This window comes from Puma concolor, chromosome C2 (genome assembly GCF_028749965.1).
Source record: "Puma concolor isolate L17-30 chromosome C2, mPumCon1.1.hap2, whole genome shotgun sequence".
Lineage (NCBI taxonomy): Eukaryota > Metazoa > Chordata > Mammalia > Carnivora > Felidae > Puma > Puma concolor.
Window position 1 is genome coordinate 43,656,796 of NC_141675.1, and position 20,696 is coordinate 43,677,491.

At 36.4% G+C, this 20,696-nt stretch overlaps 1 protein-coding gene across 1 annotated transcript in view; it reads left to right on the forward strand.

Moving 5' to 3' along the window:
- Positions 1 to 20,222: 20,222 nt before the first annotated feature.
- The window catches only part of AGTR1 (angiotensin II receptor type 1), a 47,028-nt gene continuing 46,554 nt past the window's right edge, over positions 20,223 to 20,696 (forward strand). Inside the window, exon 1 of the mRNA XM_025913297.2 lies at positions 20,223 to 20,475. The gene's annotated coding sequence lies outside the window, so the exon portion shown is untranslated. The remainder of the gene's footprint in view (positions 20,476 to 20,696) is intronic.

The window sequence follows — 20,696 nt, forward strand, 5'->3', positions numbered from 1 at the left end:
TTTTAGCATTTTTGCAAGAAACAGGACTAAGCTGAAGTCCCTTAAGGGCAGAAAATTGGGTAGACTTATGTACTAATTTTATCTCACAGAAGAAAATAAAGAGACAATCTGGAGAATTCCCAAGGAAGACTCTCTGATTCCTCAGCCAAACCAAGCTGTGCTCTATTTCCCATGTAATCCCATCCATCTATTTATGTGTCTTCAAACAAAAACTGCTTATTGAACTCATACTATATTCAAGAATATCAGATGCCAAAAAGCCTAGTTTCTGGTGTGTGAGACAAAGAAGTAATTGAAAAATTAAAGTACAATATAAAATGTTCCATTAAAATGGTATAAAGATCTCAGCCAATCTTAAATGATCCAAGAAAATCCACAAGGGATTCTTGAGCTGATCTTAAAACTGACCAGGAGTTGAGACTATGTGATGAATTGCTAGTATCTTTAGGAATGGGTAGGCCTTAGGATGTTTGCATAGGTGTGGAAAGAGTCACAACTGGAGAGGTTTGTAGAAGACTTAATTATGAAGGTCTCTCCATGCCATGCTAAGGATATGATCGTTTTTCTGAAATCTCCAACAAAATGCTGAAGTAGAGGAATCCCATGAAAAGATTTCTATTTTGGAAAGTTCCATTTAGGTAATGTAGAGGACGGATTCTCAGACACACCAAGGGTAAAATTGGAGGGAAGAAGAGTAGTTTCATAGCTGTATTAATTTGCTAGGGCTGCCATAACAAACTAAGACAAACCAGGTAACTTAAAAGAACAGAAATGTATTTTCTCACTTTTCTGAAGAATAGAAGTTTAAAATCAAGGTGTCAGAGCTGCATTCTCTCTCTGAAGCCTCTAGAAGTGGATCTTTCCTTATTTCTTCCTAGCTTCTAGTCTGTTGCCAGCAATCCCAGATATTCCTTGGCTTACAAATGCATAACTCCAAACGCTATCTCATCTCCACATGACAGTTTTCCTGTGTCTCTATCTTTAATTGACATTCTCTCCTATCAGTGTCTGTGTCCACATTTCCCTCTCCTGATAAGAACATCAGTCATTGGATCAGGGCCCACCCTAATCCAGTATGAGTTAACTTGATTACATCTGCAAGATCTTCTTTCCCCATAAGGTTACATTCTGAGTCTCTGGGTGAACATGAATTTGGGAGGGACATTATTAAACCCAGTACAGGAACTATTGCAATATCCCAGTTAAAAGATGAGAATGGGTTAAAACTAAAGTAGTGACAGGGAACCAAAAAATAAGGAAATAGGTTCAAGAGAGTTGGAGAAGATACAATCAATTGGGTTTAATGGCGTGATTAGATATATAGAATGGTAGACTCATGATACTAACGGCTCCAGTAATTGATCTTCCTGTACTCAGCCTTTTGAGCTGTAATTTTATGGTCCCCTCCCCCTCTGAGTTTGACTATCTTGTTACTTCAATGGAGAAGAGAAATCAAAAACAATTCCCACTGGTCTGAGTGACTAGATATACAGTAGAAAATATAAGAAGAAAAAACAGGAAGTATTCTGTCACTTTACTAATGCTATTCCCTCTATTAAAATGTTATACTCCTCTAACGTTATATGTCTAAGTACAAACAGTTCAGGGACAGCTTAAATACTGTCCTTCCCAAGGAGTATTTTCTGGTGCCTGCCCAAACTAATCTCTTCATCTCCTGAACATTCTAGATAAATTATTTGGAATACATCTCACTCTCCCTGACATCAAATGATTTTTCTGCCCCTCTACAGGGAGCATAATTCATCCAAAACATATTTCACTGTTGGTACTAAATTCTGTATCAATCAGAGTTTAATACAAGCAGAAACACTATGAGATATATATGATTTATGACAGAATGTGATTTTATGCAATTGTAGGAGTTGGTCTTCACCTCTGATATTGGTGGTTGAACTCTACAGGGCAAGCCATTAAGAAGATGGATGTAAAATGAGGGAGAGAGAGGAGAAACTGTAATCCGCAAGCTCAAACTGGAACCCAAGAGGACTGCAACCCAATCAGGCTCTGACTACCCCTGACTTTGATAATGTCTTACAAAAAAAGCTAGAGCTCTTCATCATGGAACTCAACATGTATGTTGCCCAGGAGTTGAGGAAGCTGAAAGAGAATACAGAGGAAGGTGAAGTGGCTGTAGAACAGGTCGCTGCCCCATACCAGCCACTGACAACATGAGTGAGCCATAATGGCACCTGCACTGACCTCCTGAGCATAAAAGCAATAAGCACAGTGCTCTTCTATCCTCCAAACCTTGCAAAGTCTCCTGTGGCTCACCCCTACTGGAAACGTGGTGAAGGGAATTCTAAGAAATAAAGCTGAGCCTGGCCAAGCTGACAATTCACAAAGACACCGCAGTCTATCCCTTGTCATTATGGCACTCATACACACCTTTAAACCATATTTAACTTCCAAATAAAGATAATAGCAAAGCCATAATTCCAGCTAATACGATAGGACTATCCCATGCACAACTGAGAAGAGAATGTGAAGTCCTTTCACAGTCTTTGAGGGATGTTTATTCAGCTCCTACTTATGGCATTGTGAGGGGCAGTTTTCTAATCACTCAGTTTAAAAGTCCTCAGCCCAGGGGCGCCTGGGTGGCTCAGTCGGTTGAGCGTCCAACTTCAGCTCAGGTCATGATCTCACAGTCTGTGAGTTCGAGCCCCGTATCGGGCTCGGTGCTGACAGCTCAGAGCCTGGAGCCTGCTTCCGATTCTGTGTCTCCCTCTCTCTCTGCCCCTCCCCTGCGCTCATGTTCTGTCTCTCTCTGTCTCAAAAATAAATAAAAACATTAAAAAACAAAAAGTCCTCAGCCCAAGGTTCCTTCTCTTAGAGTCTGGCAATAGCATACGATACTGCTAGATCCCTGTGTGCTTCCTCGGGCCGCCAGGAACAACACGCCTACACGTGTCCTATCGCTGTGAGTTTCCTCAAATAAATACCCCTCTCTGTGGCCTGGTGTGTGCTCATAGAAAACTGCCCCTTCTTTGCCCAACAATGTGTTCTTTCAAAATCAATGAACTATAATGAGGCAATTAAGAATTAAAATTTCCTAAAATTGCATTGAGGATAATATTTTCATGATTGTTCACTAAAAAGATCTCAAGCAAGTATATGATTTCCCCCAAATTAAAGAATCTATACTTCTATCAATTCAAAGACTTTTCAGTCTGAGTTCCTGACACTTCTCTTCTGCAAACTGAATGTCTTTCTCCCTTTCAGAATATCTTTTGTGGGGCAGCTGGGTGGCTCAGTCACTTGAGCATCCTACTCTGGATTTTGGCTCAGGTCATGACCTCAGGGTCCTGAGATCAAGTCCTACATCAGGCTCTGCATTGAGCATGGAGTCTGTTTGGGGTTCATTCTCTCTCTCTCTCGCTATCTCTCTCTCTTTCACTCTCTCCTCTCCTCTGCTTGTGCGCACACACACACACACACACACACTCACTCAAAATAAATAAACATTTTAAAAATATGTATCTTTTGTATGAAAAAAGTTAAACTAAATAGGTTATAGTGGTAAACTATGGAGGCAGATTTATCCAGCAATCAAAAATCTCACTGCTCAATTTAAAATCCTATTTACCTGTTGCTTATTGATTCTGATTTCCTTCTTTTTCAGATGCAAAGTACAAACTGCTTTACTAATCTTCACATGTTTAATTGCTCTCTCTGAACACTGGACTTAGGCCAAAATCCGTCAACTTTTTCTCCTCTATAATTCTGGGACATAGTGAAGAGCTAAGAATAAAATGAGGAATTACCTTAAGACCAATAAGTTTATAACAGTCACTTAAGCCAAGAAATGAGAAGAATGATATGCAAGGATAGTTATTAGCCTGATTTTTAAATAGCCATGTGCATCCTCAAATCACTCTACATGAATTTATTGAAGGAAATTCCTCTTTTGCTTAATTTTTGCCAATATTTCATATATTTTAATAGGTAAGCCATTTTAGAATATTTAATATTTTTATTTATTAATAACTACCCTCATGATATCATATTATTAATTAGTCAGTTAAAATTGATTTTAAAATATAAAAACATTTTGAGGTCATTATCAATATGTTGAAAACACAGTGACACTGGGTGGAGGGAAGGAGGATTGGAGGAAGGTGGTCAAAAGATACAAACTTCCAGTTATTAGATGAAGTACATGATGACGATAGTTAACACACTACATGGTATATAGGAAAACTGTTAAAAGAGTAGATCCAAAGAGTTCTCATCAAAAGGAGAATTTATTTTTTGTTTTTATTGCATCTATATGAGATGACAGAAGTTGATTAAATCTATTGTGGTTATCATTTCACAATATTTGTATATCAAACCTCATACTGTACAACTCAAGCTTATACAGTAATATGTCAATTATTTCTCAATAAACTGGAAATGAAGATTTATCTTAATATCAGTATTGATAATTATCCTTCTCAATCATGATCAACCACCAATAAAATCATCAACAATAGCTTCTTTTCCTTTTTTGCAAACCAGTATTCTACTGTATTGATATACCACAAATTGTTTATTTATGTACCTGCCTGTGGATAGATATTTCAGTTGTTTCAAGTTGTTTTAGCTCTTCACACATAAAGATAATATATAAAATTGTATTACAAATAGAAAATATCATGGCACTATGTTAGTTTCATGTTAATTAACCAATTTATTCTTCATAAAATCTGAACGTACTATTATTACGTCCATTTTATAGATGAGGAAACCGGGGCCTAGGGAAGTTACTTGCCAAAAAGTGGCAAAACACTACTACAACACAGATGGTGTAGCTCAAAGGTCATTCTCAACTACTGTGGTCTGCCATGTCATAATAACATTATGTGATGCTTGGCAGTTTACAAAATGCTATCACATAATCTTCTCACCAAACCAAGAAGTAAATATATCCAATCTCAAACTGAAGTTGCTGAGACTCAGAAAAGTTAAATAAACTTTCCAAAGTCTAACAGCTGAGATGTGATAAATCCAGGACAAGAACTCCAGTTTTCTCCCAATCTGCTTTCCTTCTTCTATATTCTGCTTCCTTATAAAAGAAGTTGAAATTATCAACCTGTGAAATGCATGGATATAGTGAAAATTCTTATTTTCTGGTCAAATCACACTATTTCCTTTAAAATATCCAGGATTTACTCATTTCATTTAGTGCTTCTTTTTGCATGTGTGAAAGATATTTACACTCTAATAATGCATATGGGGATCAGGTTGGGAATTAAAACCTATATGATAAAAATAGAGTTTTTTCTGATCAATTATAATTCTTTAGAAGATTTGACTCCTGGTCCTGGTTTTATCAGTAACAAGTGAATCTGGATGAGTCACTTCACTGCTCTTGGCTTCAATTTTCTCACCTATATAATGAGAGGGTCCTCTAAATTCTTTCAGCTCCCTACAGCTCTAAGAATTGTGATAAATTAGTATGTTTTAATAGGACACTTTCCATGTGCTTTACTAAGTTCGTGGCAAGTAAAGAAAGAAATCTATACAAATTTATTCAACAGGGAACTTTTAAAGAATGTATGGGTTAAATACAACATATCACATTGACGGAATATTGTCCCCCTAAAAGAAGGGAGAGGGATGTTGCTATTAATGCATTGAGCTCTTCCTATTTTTCAGATACTGTACTAAATGTTTTCCTATGCATACTCTCATGTCACACAGATCAAAATCATCCCAAGAACTTTAATCAGTTCACCTGGAAATGATGATTGGGTACTGCTAAACCTGTTCCTTCCATTGCCAATGTTAATTATGCTCTACTTTCGCTTTGGCATCTTACCTTAGTACTGATTTTTTCTATGATGTTAATTGGTTTCATCATGTATTTTTCAACATACTGAACACATTCAATTAAAATATAGTCAAGGATCAGAAACCAGAGTCAGTAATTACGTAGCATTAAAAATTATATATATAGGGAGAGATACAGATATAGATAGATACATAGATACATAGATATATAGATATACATACCCACACACACACACACACACACACACACACACACCACACACATAGAAAACAATAGATGCATTCTAAATGCTCAGAAATTTCACTTATTTAGAACTTTAAGCAATTAAAAGTTAATAGAAAAGGAAAAATAATTAATTTTGAAAACTGTAAAGATACTGCAATGTCAAAGCAACACTGAGCATCTATTCATACTGCAGTATGCATTAAAACCCATTTCATTTTTTATCTTTTCCCTAGGTACAAATGTTACTATCATGTGTTAATGAAAATTATATGTAAACTTGTTCTCTTTATTAAAAAGCCTTATGTTTCGTGTTAGGAAAGGACAGTTGTAAAATTATTAACTGTACATTAGTCTCATACTGATTTCAAAGGCTATTAAACAATACAAACAACATCTTGGTGTTTGGGAATTAGCCTCAATCACAACATATTCCATAGGAGTTCTTCTTTACAATCTGTTTCAAACTGCATGCAAAACACTAAAGCTATAAGCAAAAGAACTGTTAGAACAGCAAATGAGGCTTGTATATTAATAAATATTTAGCAGGTATAAAGAATCAGAATGGATCTCTTCAATGAACTGATGACATTTGGCTTTCTCAACAACATATGGTCTTTATGAAGCATCTAACACGTGCCAGGCACTGTTCTGAGCAACAGGAATATCAAGGGCAATATTATACCATCCTTTTCCTTGGCCAAGGAAAAGACCAAGACCAAGGTTTCTTCTATTGTTTCAGTTTTACTCAGGTTTATGTATTCAAAGGCAGTCAACTAAATTATTTCAACAAATAAAATCTTCACCACTTCTACCTACCCAAGAGTAAAACAGTACCTCTGGAGTCAAATGAATAGACTCACCCTTATTTTTGGTTTTGCTTCCTATAAAGGTCTACAGCCTTTGAGTGTTTGTGCTTAAATATTTCATGTTTGTATGCTTTTACATTTGATGTGACATAATAGTGATAGGAAAAGAGAGTGTTTTATATTATGTTCAAATTAAACTATAACTGTTTTTTAAAAATTAATTCTTTTAACCATTTGGCTAAAATTTGATAAAATCAAAATATCCAAAACAAAAACAGATTAGCAAGCATGTGTTTCCTCAATGTAGACTTAAGAATTCATACCAAGCTTAGAGCTATCAACCCCAATGCCTATGAAAGCTAAGCTAGGATTATATGCTCTTCTAAGGTCAACAGAGCAGGAATTCTGGAAAGGCTGTGCATATTTCCCTCTTCCAAGCTTAAATGCTGGAAAACTGAGGTTGAATCTATGACCAGTGAAATGTTGAAAATTGTGGTTCTTTCAACAGTTTCAGCTTTGCTACTCTCTTCGGAGACCAGAACACAAGGACATTAGATAAAATGCAGGGGAATAATTTAGTTGGTCTTAAAGAAAAGTCTCTTAAACACAATTATAAAAGTGGGGCAAATGATAAAACCTGAGTATTAGAGATTTAGAAAACCATGAATAATTTGATTAGTCACCAACTTTCAGACAAGGCATATGGGCTCTGATTTATGATTCTAGATTAAATCATATATTTCATATTTTGATTTGCTTTCATGCACATCACCTAATGTTTAATTATACATTAGTCAGTCTCTGATATCTCTTTATATTTGGATGGGTTTTTCATTTTTAGCAACACTTTCTACTTAAACCTAAAATAAAATGTGACAACTATTCAGAAAATTTGAATAGGCATTGTGTTTAAAGAAACACAATTTCTATTTAATAGAAATTTAAAATACACGTTACCAGGCAGGGTCCCAGTAAGAAACAGAATTTTCCCTAGAAGGATCAATGAAGACTTTCAAATTCCTTACAGAAGTATGGGTAGGAATAAGGAACAAATAAGGTACTTAGAGGCAATCAATAGTAGGAAACCATTACCACCTCTAGGACTAAAGAGATGAAAAGGAAATGGTGGTCCTGGAACCAAGTGAAAACTGGAGACATCAAAAAGGAGTCTCCCATAACGAACTAGACACATGAAGGAGTGGCACTAATGCCAGGGACTCAATACCAAAACAGGGAGGGAGCTGAGAAGAAATAGCCCAACCTCTCACCCCTCAGATTTCCTGCCTATGCCTCCTCTTAACCTAATCCAACAACGTGCCAGAACCAGAAGCCAAACCCAATCTATCATTGACCAGTTTTAACCAAAAGCCCATCAGCCAGTCAGAAGACCGAGGTGATGTCTCCAGTAGTAGTGAATCTCCCCAGGCATAGAACAGGATAGAGAAGGACACAAAATGGATTTGAGTGGTTTAGGGTTGCAAATGGAGATTAATCTTCACATTAGGATAGCTAAGTGACCTTAGATTTAAAACAGCAATTGGAGACATAAACAGGGTCCTTTATGGAGTTCACATAAAGTGACAACAGCATGAAGAGAAAAAGCATTCAAATTTATTCCCTAAGAGAGTGGTTATACAAAGCTATCACAAAATGGCCAAACTAAACTCAATGCTTTTACCACCTGGGTTTTTTCTCAGCAAAAAAGATGTGACCTTGTCTTGTGGTGTGAAGAACGTAAGTATGAGGTCACATTTCTAAAATAATTTGTACTTGAAAATTATTTCAACAGACCCTGTGAGCCAGCTTATTCCATTCTAGGTATGCACCCTTGAGAAATGTGTATGTAAGTGGAGCCATATACAAGATGTTCATTCAAATAATACTCATATTAGCCAAAATGTCAATCGAAATAGCTAGCCACAAAACAATTCATGTGGTAGGCACATTCACACATTGAAATACTCTATCATAATGAAAATGAACAGACTACCATTATACATAGCAACATGGAAAATTCATACCAACTTTATGTGAGCAAAAGTAGAAAGATGTAGGCAAATACATATGGTTCTATCTATATCAAGTTTAAAATCTAAATTGTTTAAAGATACATTCATATGTGGAAAAAGTATAAAGTAACACAAGGTAATAATTACCATCAAGATCAGCATGCTGGTGACCTCTAAAGGGAATCTGATAAAAAGGAGACACACTGAGGGCTTCTGACATTTTGGCAATGTACTATGTTTTTGCTTGCTTGGTGTATTGGTTAGCTAGGGATGCCTTAACAAAATACCACAGACTTGGTGGCTTAAATAACAGACATTTATTGTCTCATAATTCTGGAGGCTGAAAGTCCAAGATTAAGGTGCCGTCAGAATTGATTAAGGCCTCTCTCTTCCTGGCTTTTATAGGTCTGCCTTCTCACTGCGTCCTCACATGGCCTTTCCTCTGTGTACTCATGGAGGGGGACAGAGCTCTCTTGTGCCTTTCCTCCTTCTTGTAAGGACACCAGTCATATTGGATTAAGGCCCCACCCTTATGACCTCACTTTTATCACCTACTTGTTAGCTCTATCTCCAAATACCGTCACACTGGGGTAAGGGGGTCAACATGCGAATTTTGGGAGAACAAAGTTCAGTGTCATAACTGATGGTCCTTACATGGATGTTTGCTTTCTATTTATTCACTACAGTGTATGTTTATTTTATGTATTCTTCTATACGTGTGTAACATTTCACAACAAAATTGTTTTTTAAATTATTACCTGAGTTTCTTTTACTTAAATATTTTGAGTTTTACAATAAAGAGATTTCTTCTTAATTAGATAATTCCTTTCCAGGAAATTTTATGCTTTGAAATAATTTTCTTTGGTTCCTAATCTTTAATTAGAGCACTCGCCAGATGTAATAAATTAGAAGGAAAAATCCAAAACATTTTGTTTCTGAAACCTCTTTGGGAAAGACATCATAGGTGTATCCTTATCGATGAAGACTGTCCCAGAACACGTGTGCAAAACAGCTGTTTTTGGAAGGAGATACAGCATAGAAAATATAACTGCATGGTTTAATCTCAGAAGGGAAGAATTATAGTATAAAAACATCATAAACAATAATTAAAATAATACCAATGTGCCAAATATATATAAAAGTTGGTTTTGGGTGACTTTGGACTGGGATTTATCACAGTGAGGGGCAAGCTTACTGATGAGAGGGTGATGTCCTCAGGGACAGAGAAGCGGAGAGAAAGCAACTCTAGGGCAGGAGGAAAAGGACTTCTGAAATTAAATGTAACTTAGTCTTAATTAGAGCTGTGAAATAATTTATTCAAAGAATAATCTAGGCTTAATATGACATATTTGATTTCTATTCCTTGAAATTTAGAAAAGTTCTAATCCACCTTGACATTATTTTCCTTTCATATGCAAGCATGTTGGAGATGTCATATATTATAGGTAATAAGAAATACTGAAGTAATAATTTAGGGGGCTTGAGTATTAACCTTTTCTGTCAATTTTCTTTAACTTTTTTTTTGCACTTTTAATTTTAATTCCAGCATAGTTAACATACAGTGTAATATTAGTTTCAGGTGTACAATATAATCATTCAATAATTCTATATATTACTCAGTGCTCATCATGGTAAGTGCACTCCTTAATCACCACCACCTATTTCACTCAAGTAACCACCAGTTTGTTCTCTATAGTTAAGAATCTTTCTGGGGCACCTGGTGGCTCAGTCAGTTAAGCAACCAACTCCTGATTTCTGCTCAGGTCATGATATCTCACAGGTTCCTGAGATCAAGTTCACGGATTCATGAGATTAAGCCCAGAGTCACTTGGGATTTTGTCTCTCCTTCTCTCTCTGCCCCTCACCCACTTGAGGACCTTGTGCCCATGGCTGCACTCTCTCTTCCTCTCTCAAAATAAATAAAACTTAAAAAATAATTTGTTTCTTGGTTTGTCCTTCTCTTTTTTTCCCCTTTGTTCATTTGTTTTGTTTGTTAAACTCTACATGTGAGTACGACCAAAGAGCATTTGTCTTTCTCTGACTTATGTTGCTTAGCATGATACTCTCTAACTCTATCCATGTTGTTGTAAATGGCAAGATTTCATTCTTTTTTATGGCTGAATAATATGCTATTGTATATATACACCACATCTTCTTTATCCATTCATCTATCAATGGACACTTGGGCTGCTTTCATAATCTATAAATAATGCTGCAATAAACATATGGGAGCATGTATCCCTTTGATTTAGTGTTTTTGTATTTTGTGGGTAAATAGCCAGTAGTGTGATTCCTGAATCATAGGGTAGTTCTATTTTTAACTTTTTGAAGAATCTCCAAGTTGTTTTCCACAGTGGCTGCACCAGTTTGCATTCCCACCAACTACAAGAGGGTTCCTTTTTTTCTACATCCTCACCAACACTTGTTTTTTCTTGTGTTTTTTTTTTTTTTATTTTATATATTCTGACAGATGTGAGGTGATATTTCATTGTAGTTTTGATTTGCATTTCCCTGATGATCAGAGATGTTGAGTATCTTTTCATGTGTCTGTTGTCCACCTGTATGTCTTCTTTGGAGAAATGTCTGTTCATGTCTTCTGCCCATTTTTAATGGGATTATTTGTTTTGGGGTGTTGAGTTTTATCTTTTACATATTTTGGATACTAAGCCTTTATCAGATATATAATTTGCAAATATCATTTCCCATTCAGTAGGCTGTCTTTTAGTTTTATTGACCGTTTCCTTTGCTGTGCAGAAGCTTTTTATTTTGATGTAGTCCCAAATTTTTTCGTATTTTTACAAAAATCATATTTTTCTTTTAAGTATCACCTTAACACTGTCTTTTCCTTTCATGACAAACTTTTTAAGAAAGTTTATACTTATTCTGTCAACCTCCTGGTTATTCCCCAACCTGTTACAATGGTGTTTTGCCCCTTCCTTCTACCGAAACCATTTTTTCTGGGTCACCAACTACCTCCTATTTGCAAAATTCAGTGATATTTCTTGGGCTCACATGTTTGCATCCCACACTTAACACCGCTTTTTCTTTAAACCAAGGTTTAGTAAACCGCAGCCTGCTCCTTGTTTTTATAGGACCCATGAGCCTAGAATAGTTTTCACATTTTAAAATGGTTCTAAGAAATCAAAAGAATAACATTTTGACATATGAAAATTATAAGAAATTTGAATGTCAGTGTCCATAAATAAAGTTTTATTGGAACACAGTCATACCTACTTGCTTATCTATGGCTTCCCAGGCACCTCAGAGTTTGTCTAATAAGCTTAAAATATTTACTATCTGGTCCTTTGGAGAAGTTTGCCAATACCTACTTAAAATTTACTCCAACCAAGGTTTCTGGATGCCTTTCCTGGAAAAGCTCCTACTCTTCTGATAAGCTCTCCCAGTGTTGTTGTGAAGATTAAACTAGACAACATATGCAAAGTAACTAAGACAGCATCTGTCTCACAGTTTGTGTTCAAATCAATGTTAGCTCTCTTGTCTGCCGATCTTCCCCCCTCTGTCTATCATTTAGATGTGTGTTCCTGGATTTCATCTTCATTTTTATCCTCCCTTTTGTCTTCACTCTCTTCTATATACCTCATTTTCTCCCATAACCTCAAGCATCATTTCCACACTCCTGAGTCCCCAAACTACATATCTCAGCCCAGATTCTGCTTTATTTGGATGCCCTTCAAGAAAACAAGCTGCACATATCCAAAATTAAATTCATCCTTTCTCTAAAATATGTTCCCTTTTGGTATTCCTGATCTCAGTTAATAGCAATGCCATCCACCCAACCTTCCAACCTAGAAATTTCATTGTTTCCTTTCTGCCTCTTTCTCACCCTTCATATCCAACTAGTCAGTCAATGAATTATTTCCACTGCATTTCAGAAGCTTTTTCCCCCATCCATAGAGCTACCACGTTAGTTTAAGTCCTCTTCGTTTTTCTTCTAATAGTTTTAATTCATCTCCTGGAATTTCTAACTCAATGGGCCCACAATCTGGTCCCATTTGGGTGTATCCTTTCTCTTTCCACTAGAATTACTTTTTACCTTCTGACATAACCAATGAGATCATAGGACTCACTCCCCAATGACCCCCATGACTCTCATTACCCATAGGGTAAGTCCAAATACTTGAACCTGGCCTTTCAAAATCTTACCCTCACCTCATCCATTCATCTCTTCAACAAACATTTACTAAGCAAGTACTATGTGCCAACTGCTATGCCAGACTATGGGTACAGGAGTAAATAAAGTCACCACAATCTTCACTTGCTGGGGGATTCTGACCCAGAAGAAGAGATCAAGATTTAGAAAAAGAACCATTTCCCTTCTACCCATAATGGAAAAGACACAACGGTCATAGTGTCATCTGCACATGTAGTGACCTCTGTCTAGAACACCCTCACCAAAGCATAGCTCAAACATCTCCATTGGTATGGTAACTTTCTCTAGCTTGTGGCTATCAGAGTTAATTCTAGACTTCTTTGCATTCTCTGAACATATCTTTAATATTTAAACATAGTGTTATATATCCCTGCTAACTCTACCTCCCTGCACTATTAACACTTTACATTCAATAGCTGTGTCTTACTGATGTCCTCATGCCTAATCCAGCAGTTATTATAGGTACTCTGATTAATTAATTATGTCTCTTCTGTGACTAAAGACCCCAAACTGGTTTATGTCTATACTATAATAGGCTGTATATGAAAAAAAAATCAAATAGTAAGAAAATATTTAAAGAGACAACATATGTTGCTCAAGGATAATTGATATGAATAAAATAGTACTTTATTTACATTTTTAAGTAATTAATTTCAAGAATTTTACTTTTACATTTTGTTCATTCAGGAAAAGCCAAATAATTTGCCTATAATAGTATATTTTAGCTGTTAATCCTTAATTTTTATCTGCTAACTTTATTTCTTATTCTAATATGTTCAAAGTATATTTTAATAAAGTATACATCTCTTTGATAAGAAATATTTGAGAATATTATCCTCACAGTAAGATATTTGTTTTACATGAATAATATATTTACATCCTGTATATCTTCAAGTCATAAACAATGAAGAAAATAAGAAAATGATGGATGGGCTGCAGAAAGATTCAAGAAAATAATTATAATAATAACTATTCTAATCTTTAAGATGTGCCAAAGGGGAGATCCAGGAAATTACTGAGAGGTTAACATCAATACTAGGAAAGAATAAGAACAAATAATAATAGAATTGATCAAGAAGTACTTAGGCAAGAACAATTTAATGAACAACTAGCAGCATGAGTTCATGTAGAAAGATTGTGGAATATTAACCAGACAGAAAGTGTGAGTACAAGCAGAGTCAGCCAAAGGAACCTGAATTTGTCCCTTTAAAATTATACAATAGCCATTGAAAAAGTGTCTTAAAATAATCCTACAAGGATGAATATAAAATTAACTTTTGGCTGATATACTAGAAAAGAAAGGACTTAATTCAAAAAACAAAAAACAAAAAAAAACAAAAAACCTGCTAGCCAGAAGATACCTTCCACCAACCACATTTCCACCACTGGACTCCAAGTGGTACATATGACTGCTGATGGTATTACTTCAAAACTCTTACTCCATCTCCCAACAAACAATTGCTCAAACTTTGCTAACAAGTGGTTTTCAAGCCCTCCAAATGTGGACTTTTTATATAGGCTGTCTTTGTGAATGCCTCCAGCATGAAACCTAGTATAGATGAAATCCTGACAAATGACAGCTGTTAACAACACAGGGGTGGCAGGTGAGTGCGTCAAGTTTTACTCTTTTAAGGATAACTGGCTTATGTATAGGGAAGTATTTTTGGACTGCATGGTCAAGTTAAAAATTCTAAATGGGCCAGAGGAAGCTTCATACATTAGGAATTGTCTCTAACCCAGTGGAGCTCAGATCAGCTATAAGCATCTCCCTTGTCAAAGACATGCCCTTCACTGGTCAGGGAGGAGCCTCCTGCTTGGACCAGGAATCCTGCAGCTCAATCAGCAGGGTGGGAGCATATCCTGGGCCAACATGGGTGTTGTCACGGTGGCTGGATGCCAAAGAAGCAGCAGCCAAGTGGGCAGCCTGATATCATGACCTCTGTGGTGAGTAAAGGACAGCCAGCAGGATTGTGTGAGTGAACAATCTGACAGTAAATAAGGGGCCAACCACCAAAATTGAACCAAAATAAGAAATATGGTGGGAAATATTTAGATTATACTATTCTGAAGACAATGAGAATTTAAATAAAATTGAGATAGCCTAATCTCCTTATCTGTCCTCAACCAGTTAAATTCAAACACAATTCTACAAATGTCATTCATTTTTCTATAGTTTTTAATCTGAAAGTCTGTTGAATTCTTTATATGGGTCAAAATATAGCCTGTTTGCCACCCTAAAACACTTACCTTGTTCTTCCCAGATGCTTCATTTCTCAGCACCTCCATCTTTTTAGCAATTATATAAAACTTCCTTCTTTTCAATTAAATATTTAATAACTTGATATAATTCTTATGTATGTCAGTTCATTTATTCCGAGCATGATGTATTTATTCGATGATTATTAATAATGATGTTCATAGATTTAAAACACATATTACAACTCTCTTGTTGGGAACTTTGCGTAGTATTTTTTCATTCTTTCCTATCATCTATCAACACTTTTATTGGTGAGTTTACTAACCTTGTCTTTTTTTTTTTAGAAAGTGAAATTAATTCAGTACTAAATTGATCCATCTTCATTTACTACACCTGAGTTTATCTCTAAAGTTAAGAATAGTTTTATTCCTATGAGTTGTTCCCTCATTCCTTGTGGATATTTAAATAATTGCTAAATGTCTTACTCATGAAGCCAAATATAACTTAGAATAAAATATTTTACTCTTTTAGATTGTTCCAAGCCTCTACAGATTATATCACACTCGCCAGCTTACGGAATAACAATTACTGGAATACCCTTATATTCTAGTGAGTTACAGAACCTTGCAAATGTCCATTCTCTCTTTATAAATGAAGGTGATAAGAAATAGTAGAATAGTTGTCTAGTTAATGAGATGTGATATTTATAATTTGTTTTTTTAAGAAGTTACATAAGTAAAACATAGAAAATAAGAGGGGTAAAACAGTTGTTTACTCACTCTACATATTAGTTCCTTACAGTATACCATATGGACAATTTTTTTTCAATATATGAAATTTACTGTCAAGTTGGTTTCCATACAACACCCAGTGCTCACCTCAAAAGATGCCCTCTTCAATACCCATCACCCACCCTCCCCGCCCTCCCACCCCCCATCAACCCTCAGTTTGAAGAGTCTCGTATGCTTTGGCTCTCTCCTACTCTAACGTCTTTTTTTTTTCCTTTCCCTCCCCCGTGCGTTTCTGTTAAGTTTCTCAGGATCCATATAAGAGTGAAAACACCATATGGACAATTTAAATAAACTTCCTGAGACATAGATCCTCATTATAATACACAGCATTGTAAAACTTAGTTATACTTAATGAGGCTATCTACGTGCCCCAATCGAGAATATTCAACAATGAAAAAAAAAAATACTCAACAATGTTCTTTTGTTGTCATAGTCTTCTCTTTCTCTATATTCCTATAAAACTTTTTAAAAAGCAGGGGTATCAATTTTGATAAAGTACATTGAGTAAGATCCCTATCTTATCAAAAATATTTCTTAGAGTAGGGACTATATTTGGATAATTGGACAACACACCTGTTTAGAATTATTGGGGTTATTCTCTTTTAAAGCTAACATTTTTTTAAGCACTAATATAGAACAGGCATCGTTCTATTTACTTTACATGTATTAATTCATTTGATCCTCATTCACAATGAATTAGGTCTATTGGTACTCACATTTTACTAATAATTAAACTGAAGCATAAAAAGGTTAAATATTGTTGCCCAAGTTCACATAACTTGTAAACTGGTATCAGAAAAACTAAATCTAAGGAAAGATCTAGATATCCATTGGCTTGGCCAACCTTCACTGATACCTCTTGAGAGAATAGAAAATGGACTCCAGGTCTCTAAACATCTAGTGAACATCTCTTTCCATAAATTCATGCTACTTTATATTTTCAGAAACAGTCACACAAAGTTCAAAGGAGAAAGTGGTAACTTCTGGCAGATGTGAGTGGGAAAATTAAAAACTGGCATGTGATCTGAGTCTTTGAGGATAGGCAAGTTTTCAAGTGGCAAAGATTGGAAGGTAGTCTAGAAATGGATCATCATGGGCAAAATGATGGAAATAAAAAACCTAAAGAGATGTGAAAGGCATCTGAGAGAATCTAGGCATAGAGATAAAAATTTTAAAAAGTGGAGAGAGAGAAATTGGAATGAAGTTCCTTCGGTAAGTTTAAAGTTGATGAGGCTTAATGATATATTAAATTTTAGAACAAGAGAAATACAGAAAATGTTCTTTTTTTCCATTTTGAGTAATGTAAGTGGCCATATGTATGAGTTCCAATTTACAATCACCAGCAGGTATACACTATGAATTCATTTGAAAGTACACATAGGGTAAGAGTATATAATGTCATCAGTCTTACCCAATATTCTCTCTGAGACAATAAGCTGAAGCACATGCAATAGCAGACTAGGTTAATGTCTGCCATGGTATCCATCTCAAAAGCCTGGCTCTATTCTCTTAGAATAGACTACAGTCACAAGGATGGACCTCTATTTGGAAACAAACCTGAACACTGTGAATATTTACATATGTTTATAACACTTCCTCCTTATATAAATGCTAAGTACTGAATTGTCATAAGTGAGAGAACCAATTGCATATTCTAAACTACAGGAATACCCTGAAGTTCAGGTATAGGCATACTCATGTGGTTGCAGCCATCAGACCTTCAAGTTTAGTGGGAGCAAAACGTGTCCACGTAGACATTCCTTGCTCTCCAAATAGTTCCTATGCTAAGCTCCCTGCCTTCTAGTTTACCTGATATACTGGTATAATTGTTATAAAAAATTTGGGTAATAAACACAAGCATAAAAAGCAAATATAATCCAAAATTTTCCATAAGTACTAACTTCAGAACAACCACTGCATGCATTTTACTGAAAGTACATTCATTTTTTTCTATGCATATGCATGCATGTATATATTTGCAGCTGGGCTTCAAATCCTTATCTCTAGTCAACTCTAATGTCCATCTTTTTGAATAGTATTAATGTGTTATTATATCCAGAAAAGCCAGTTCTTAAACCATACCATTTACTCAGCTGATTGATCACAGTAATAACGATGCCATTAATTTCTTGGGAACTTTTCCTTCTCATCTGCTTGTTTCCGATAATATAATATTCCTAAGAGCAAAGCCCACCCTTTGAAGAGGTTGCACCCAAAACAGCTGACTCTCTAAGAGACTTCTGGTCCTCAAAAATGTCATCATTTCTAAAACTAAGCTGGAATTTAGTACAGATCTGACTATGGTTAATTATTTATAGCACTAAATTTAGATATAAAGATATAAAGTAGTCCTGAATCTCACACAATAATTACAGGAGCATTTCCAAATTTCACTCACAGACTGGCACTGGTCGTCACACTGTTGAAAAGACTATTCATTCCCCATTGAATTGTCTTGGTACCTTTGTCAAAAATTGACCATTAATATCCTAGAATTTCTGGACTCAATTCTTATTCTATTGATCTGTGTATCAATCTTTATGTCAGTAAAACACTGTTTTCATTATTACAGCTTCATAGTAAATTTGGAAATCAGGAAAATGAGTCCTCCAAATTTGCTCTTCTTCTTCAGGATTGTTTTGGCGATTCTGGGTCCCTTGCACTTCCATGCGAATTTTAGGATCATCTTGTTAATTTCTTCAAAAACAGCTTGTTGGGATTTTTATACAAATTCTGTTTAATCTGTATATTATTTAGAGAGTATTACCATTTTAACAATATGAAATCTTCCAATTCATGAACATAGAATGTCACTCCATTTGTTTAGGTCTAATTTAATGTTTTTCAATGTCTTACGGTCTTTATAATATAAGTTTTCTACCTTTTTTGTTAAATTATTCCTAAGTATTTTATTTTTTCTGATCTGTGGTAAATGCAATTTTTCTTAATTTCACTTTTGGATTGTTCATTGTTGGTGCACAGAAACACAACTGATTTTGTATATTGATCTTATATCTGGAAGCCTTGCTGAACTTATTTATTAGCTCTACTAGTTTTTTTTTTTCTGATTCCTTAGGATTTTCTAAATATAATATCATGTCATTTGCACATAAAAATACTTTTACTTCCACTCTCACATAGATGGCTTTTATTTATTTTTCTTGCCCAATTGCCCTGGCTAGAACCTCTAGCACAATGTTGAATAGAAGTGAGGAGAACCAACATCCTTGTCTTGTTCTTGATCTTAGATACAAAAACATTCAGTTTTCACCACTAAGTATCATGTTAGTTTTTCACAGGTGGACTTTACAGACTGAGAAAGTTCCTTTCCAGTCCTAGTTTGTTGAGTATTTTTATCATGAAAGGGTGATGAGTTTTGTCAAATGCTTCTTCTGATTTATTAAGATGATCCCGTGGTTTTTGTCCTTTATTCTACTGATATGATGCAGTCCCTCAATTGATTTTCAGTAAACTCATCTTGCAGTCCTGGGATAAATCTCACCTGATCATGGGTATTTTTATATGTTACTAGATTTGATTTGTTGATTTTATTGAGGATTTGTATCTACATTCATAAAAGATAATTGTTTGGGTTTTCTTTTTTCCTGATGTCTTATCTGGTTTTAGGATCAGGGCAATACTGGCCTCATAGCATGAGTTGGGAAATGATCCTCTTGTTTTTTGGAATAGCTTGTGAAGAAATTATACTAATTCTTCCTTAAATATTTGGTCATATTTTGTTCTTCAAGTTTTTCTATTTTTACAGTTTTAAACATGCAACTCTGATAGCATGCCCAATGGGAGGATATAAATGTCCACCCTTTCACTCTGTAAGCCTGAAATTAATCTATGGCATTTATGATCCACAACCCTATTGTCAAAGTTTGAGTTAGTCACAGGAAAAAGAAGTTCCCGAATTCGTCCTTAAAAAGTTTTCCAAGCTAAAAAGAGAGAGAGAGAGAGAGAGAGAGAGTAGGGAAACATTTATCCCGGGCATGAACTGTTTCTCCTGTACCCCCACTTCTCTTCCATTTAGCGACCCTCCCCAACGCAGGGCTCCGAGCCTCGTGCGCAGGGATCTGGTAGGTGACACTGGCGATGACTGTGGCATCCTCCCGCTTCCGTCAGCATCTGGAGAGGGAGGGGGTTGGGCCAAGAGGGTCTCCAGGGGCGGGGCGGAGGAGGAGAGAATGCAAAACAGTGCCTCATCCCTGGAACCTACCGAGCAGCAACGCCCCTCGCTATAAATTCAGAGCTGCCGCGTCGCGGACGATTCCAGCGCGCTCGTCAGCCCAGGGCCCCAGGCAGTGGTGGCAGGCACGGCGAACATCTGTTTCGGGCTGGGACGGCGACTGATGGGGAGCAGCCCGAGCGAACCCCGGGAGTGAGGGCGCACCGCCGGGACGCGGAAGACGCGGGCGGAAGCCCAGCACCAGCGCTGCCAACTCGCTGTCCGACGTGAGCTCAGGGACCCGGGCGCGGGTAAGTCGACCAGGACTGCCCAAGCAGATTCGGGGGCCGCGGGGCGGGGCTGGTCAGTTTCCTGTCAAGGTGTCCTCACCGCGGGTGCTGTGCTGGTGGGCTCCGGGGACGAAGGAGAGAGAGAGCTCAGTTCCGGTCGGCGCCCACCGGGAACTGGCTGCCTTTCCCCAAATCAGGTGAGGGGCGCCTGGGTTGCAGGGAACAATTTGAGATTGCTCGCT